Source organism: Tenrec ecaudatus, chromosome 17 (genome assembly GCF_050624435.1).
Source record: "Tenrec ecaudatus isolate mTenEca1 chromosome 17, mTenEca1.hap1, whole genome shotgun sequence".
NCBI classification, from domain to species: domain Eukaryota; kingdom Metazoa; phylum Chordata; class Mammalia; order Afrosoricida; family Tenrecidae; genus Tenrec; species Tenrec ecaudatus.
The window spans coordinates 48,287,352-48,293,331 of record NC_134546.1 but is presented as its reverse complement, the minus strand read 5'-3'; the positions used below and the strand labels follow the sequence as shown (position 1 = coordinate 48,293,331).

Sequence of the window (5,980 nt, the reverse complement as noted above, 5' to 3'; positions counted from 1 at the left end):
TTTTCCCCATCGCACAGGGACACCTTGTAACAGTAATGGAAACTGAGGGCAGGCTTGGGCCGCCCAGGGGTCGGGGTGACAAGCACGGGTTTGCACGGCCGCAGTCCCGGTGCGTGGCAGCCAGGTGAGGAGCCTCCTGGAGCGAGCGGCTCCCTAACCGAGGTTTGGACGCACCGAGCTCGGAACCGGACCGCGGACGGAGAGCGCGTGCGCAGCCGCGGAAGCCAAAAACCGCGGAGGGCGGAGCCGAACGCAGGAAGCGGAAGCAAGTGGCAATGACTCAACACGGTTTGTTTCAACGCTCTCGTCGTGATTTCCCACATGGTCTAGCGGTTAGGATTCCTGGTTTTCACCCAGGCGGCCCGGGTTCGACTCCCGGTGTGGGAAAGCGAGAACCTTTTAGAGTTTAGGAAGTCACCGCTGGGCAATCACGCTCAACTGGAGAATCGTGACTTTGATCTAGCGTTTTAACCGACGCAGAGCGGACCTACCCACCCTCTGTATGACTGAAGGAAGCTCCCCAGTCTGGTGCCCCCTGCACTGTTCTTGTGATGGATGAGTCTATTGTTACTGCTCCTCGGAGTTTATTACAACATTACCCCGTGGGGAAAGCAAATCGACGCTCCCAAAGCTTTCCAGCTGGACGCTGTAATAAGAATGATTTATTTTTGTCCAGAATCGAACACACACACAGCACCCTGGACTAAGCGGCCAAACGCTGCTGGAAAGAAGGCGCCCCCTAAGCGAGGTTGGAAGCGCGGCTTGCTCGGAGCAGAGCGCCTGCGCAGCTGCGGCGCTGACCCTCCGGTCAAGGTGAATCCGGGGATCCTCTCCAGCCGCGAGGCCCTCGTTCTCTTTGGGGGCCCGCACTTCCCGCTCTGGTGACCGGGGCGTCCCGACCCCCGGGTAAATAAACTCGGCTGCTTTTGTGCAGGGCTCGTAGTCAGAGCTAGTGGTGGCCCAGACAAGAAACCAGAGCTACTCCTTCACCTGATTAGCATAGACCTGAATGTATTGCACTCTATTTTGCTATGCTTCCCGGATACGTAGGGAGTTTGTTGCTGCTGCTGCTGTTGTTTTTACAAATTTAAGGTTTGTGGCAACCCTGCCTCCGCCAAGTCTAACCACACCATTTCCCGCTTTATGCCACTGTATCACAGTTTGGGAATTCAACACTAGTCCAAACTTTTTCGTGGTATTATTGCAACCTTGAAAGACTACAGTGAAGCAAAAATGTTCATTTATATGCACTAGAAAACAAAAAATATATATCATGTTATGACTTTATTGTGATACTTTAGAGTGGTGGTCTGGATACTTTAGTGTGGTGGACATGTAATATCTTAAAAGTATGCTTGTACTTGTTTCACTGTATTTTGTTTCTCAAATAAAAAATCATTCATAATAAAATATCAAGCAACCTATAAATTACAAAAGATTTATACTATATACACTAATACAATATCCACATTAAGAAATAAATACAAAAAAGTTTAAAAGGAAATATGTATCATATATTAAGAGTGTTAAATTATGTTCCTAGCTCGTGGTATCATTGCTATATTGCTTTTGACTCTACCTATGAAAGATTAAATCCCCAAAGGCCCAATTCTCTTTCAGATAGGGTTGAGTAGATAAAGTGGATTTTTGTGAACATATTCTGTGCTTTCAATTGTATTATACCCTAAACATGGCCATCAAACCTGATGTAGTTAAGTAGCCATATTAATATATTTGTGCTCAAGACCAAAAACTCATCCTGGAAGTATTTAATAATGATTCCAAGTATTTAGCATTGCCAGGACTGTGGGCAATTCCAAAAATGTGACCCAAGTTTTGATCTCTAAAATGTTTTTCAAGGTCCCTTGTTGGCAAATTTGTGCACTTGGCAGCTAAACTAAAGGTGGTTTGAACTACCAGCCATTCTGCAAAGAAAGACGTGGTCTATGTCCATAAAAATCACAGCTTTGGGAACCCATAGGGAAGTTCTACTCTGCCCTATATGTCATTATGAGTTGGAATTGACTTGGCTGTAATAGGTATAGAATGTGCTTGTAAGGAGTCGTTGTTGGAAGAAAAGTCAAAATATTAACAATTCATTAGCTGAGCTAGCTACCCAGGGAAACCTGAATGATTTTAAGTTCTTTCCACTCATTTAAAAAAGCCCTCACGTCAACTCTGATTCATGGCCATTCCATGTGTTAAAGTGGAACTTTACGTTACATGTTTTTTAAAGGCAAAGACTTTTTGTAAGTAGATTTCCAGACATTTTTTTTCCCAAAGACATCTCTAGGTGAATTCAACTGGAGGGTGAATTCAAACTGCCAACCTTTCAGCTCATAGTTCACAGCTGAAAGTTCACTACCCTGAGACTCCCATTTCACTCACACCAAAAACAAAATATAAAAATCAAACCAGTTGTCATCCAGTTGATTCTGACACATGAATTGACTTAAGATTTATATTTAATCAAATCATATCATGAATTTAAGAGCTCATTTGCATGACCTTAGATCAAAACACCTCTCCTAGAAGGTTATCAATCTCCCACTGACTTTCTCCAATACTCCATATTCAATATGCAATGGGGAGACTTTCTGTTCAAATAGGGTCAGGTAGCAGATTCTGAAAAATCACTGTGATTTTTCCAGAATATACTTATGCAGGCTGATGAAGAGGAGATAGAACTTCAGAAACTATGACTCCTTACAGATTTGTAAAAGCGCTTTTATCACCTATTAAAGCGACATTGAGACATTGAGCAGAGACTGTCTGCTCAGAGACATTGAGCAGAGACCTGGCATGGCTAGAAGGTCCTGGACATAGGTCTATGTGGCATCTGAAGTTAAGTGGAAGAAAGACAATGAAAGGAAAAGACACTCCTCTCTGCTCCATTGACTTTTGTCTCTTAACCTGACTTACACCCTCAAGCCCTACTTCCATACACGTTAGCAAAACCTGAACTGACAGCAGAACTGTAATTCTGAGGAGAAAGGACTGACTTTATCAGAAGAAGGAGATATCAGATCCTGGAGGGTGCATAATCACAATTACTAGATAGTTTCAGGTACATCGTCCCACATAGTCCAATGGCCTTTCAGCCCTTAATTATGAGCCACCGTAACTCATAAGGTTATTTTGCCTCCCTTCATGATGTGCATGAAGCAAAACTTGTGCATGAAAAGCACAGTGTTTAGTAGTATGTAGGGATGTTGAACATATGATTCAGAAATGACTTCTACCTCCTTCAATCTCAGCTTTTTCTTTCCATCTCTTGATGCAGAGTCTAGAGAACAAGCCAGGAATCAGGTGAGATCGTGCTTGGGGATGACAGTGCCAAACTAGATCCTAGAAAATGTTGTCTTAAGGAAATAAAGTACCGTAATCATAGAAGAGGTATGAAATAACTGGAAGTAGTACATGGGCTGTGGATTCTATGCTGTCAAAGATAGGAGACACCAATAATATCTGACCATACTAATCTGAGTACTTTAGAGAAACAAATCCACAGAAACTCATATATAAGGGAGAGTTTTATACTAAGGTTAAGTGCGCATCAAGAAAACATCCCAACCCAGTGCTGCCCAAGCCCACAAGTCCAACATTAACCCATATGTCAAACACCCATCCACAAAGGCCTCCTCTATCTCACAAAACAGACAGAATGATGCCGACTGCAGGAGAAAAGCCAGATCAGTGAATGTGTAAGCATCTCAGCACTGGCAGGGATCTCCACATGGCTGCTCCAGCACCCAGGGCTGCATCGGGGTAGGTCCATGCAGCTTCTCCTTGGGGATGTCTTACAGGAAGTCAGTCTTGCAGGCTGAAGCAGGGAACTGCTAAGGCAGCTGCACCCTGGTCCAGCCATCAGAAAGCAAGAGGCCTGAGAACTAGAAAGACCAGGCTCACCGAGCCATTTATCCTAAGCCCTTCAATTGATCCCACATGTGTTTATCAGCCAGGTTGGCACAATAAACTAACTCACTGACCAAGCTGCACCAAGGAAAGTATGTTCTAAAAGGGGAGAAGCCTTCCTACCAGCCATGAACCATACATCACCTCCCTTTTGCACCTCCACAAGAACCAACTTGAAGGAGGAGCCCTCACATTGTCTGGGTTCGTTTCCTCAAGAGGGGGGAAATGAAAGATGAACATCCACTTGACGCTGTACAACATCAAGACAAGGCAAATCAAGTCCCCCTTCCCCCATTGAATTGAAAGGAAAGGAAATCTTTAACAGAAAACCAAGCTAAGAGCAGGGGAGGGGAACACCACATTTTGGAGGAGACTCTGATAGTTCTGTTGGTGAGTACGGTGAGTGATATGGGAGAAGTGACCTCACATAGGGAAGGAGTGCTAAACAATTACTGTAGGGAACCTATGGGGACAGTAGACCAGATTTTATGGTTCTAGGTAGACTATGAATGCGTTTCTACTGAACCCTCTGAACCATGGACTAAACAGCATGATGACCTTAGCCACTGTTCATGCAGGCAGCATGGCATAGAGCAGGGACTACACCAGAAGGACTTAACATTGGGGTCCAGTTGAATGAACTCAGTCCTTCTCCCAAGTTGCCTGCCCCTGAGGACTGAGCACTGATGGCTGAGGTATTGAGAAGGGAAAGGACACAGAGAGAGTCCACCCCGGGACAGTGGAAGTGGCAGTCATTGGTCCTTGGAAGGAATGCCCCAGCTCGAGAGGGTACCCAATGGAAAGGGACCCAGAATCACCATATATTTAGTACATCAATACCCACCTCGTGGTGACATGACAGGTTTTGATCTGTTGGGTAAGGAACTGCTCATGGAAGAACTAATCTGGAAGTTTTCTTCTGGCACCAACCTCATCCTCAGGATAAACAGAGCTCAATAGAATGGGAGAGAAAACTGTGCAGGGCAACAACTCATGGGTTGTGGCCAAGGGATCTGCACTCACATAGTTTCTTCATACCGACAGTGTCCCCAGTGCATGTCACTGGGAAATTTGAAGTCATCAGTGCAATCTTCAATTGCCTCATACCCCGGTGGGGAGGTAGGGTTGGGGTGGAGAATGGTTGACGTTGCTGTACTTTTTTGTTTATATGAGTTTATGTTTTCCTACCTTTAGTTGTTTTTGTTTTTATTGTTGTTTTATTTTGTTGTTCTCTTTGTTTCCTTGGTTACTTGATTATTTGCTGGTTGGTTTGCTGCGGGTGCTAACAGAGTGGATTACATGGGGGTTCTATTTTGTCATAAGACAACCGCCAAAGTAAACCTCAGTCGTGCATATTCCATGGGCAAGCAGATGGATCTGCGTGCCTACTTGACTCTAGCCCCAATACAAAAACAGCTATTCCTGCTCACGTGGCCCAGCTGGATACTTGCCCTCATAAAATGAAGATAAGGGTACTACAGAAAAGTGTGGTGAAGAAAGCAGATGGTGCCCGGCTATCAAGCAGAACAGTGCCTGGGACCTTAAAGGCTTGTATTCAAAAAGCAGCCCTCTAAGTGAGGAATTCACAAGTACAAAACTCAAATATGATTAAGGGAAAAGTATCAGAACTTAAATTGTGAACACCCAATTTGTGGAAGGCTGTGGAGGGCAATGGGAGCCCAAACCCATCTGCAGAGTACCGAGTCAGATGAAGCCACTGGCAGATCCCCTGTAACCACAGGGAAAGGTCTGGGATGGCCTTCCCATCAAACATATTTCATTGTAATCCTGATTAAACTGGATAACACTTGATACCTGCCCAGTTTACCTCTCTCTAGACGCAACCTGAATTTGTTCTAGGTTCAAGGATCCCTGGCTTGATGCTGGCATTTTAGATATTGATAGAGGGCTTCTCTTTCCTGCTCAGTGCGGGATTTTAATCTTTATATTACTATTATTTTATCCTTACCACTTCAGTTTGGTTTTGCTCCTTATTGTCTCTGCTGGGTTTGGCTGTTTATGAAGGGGGCTTGCACAGAGATAATAGCTGCTGCAAGGATTTGTA

General features: G+C 44.6%; 1 non-coding gene across 1 annotated transcript; it reads left to right on the top strand.

The window, feature by feature from the left end:
* Positions 1–315: 315 nt before the first annotated feature.
* On the top strand, positions 316–387 carry TRNAE-UUC (transfer RNA glutamic acid (anticodon UUC)). Its single transcript has one exon. It is a non-coding gene; the product is annotated as a tRNA-Glu (tRNA).
* Positions 388–5,980: the final 5,593 nt, after the last annotated feature.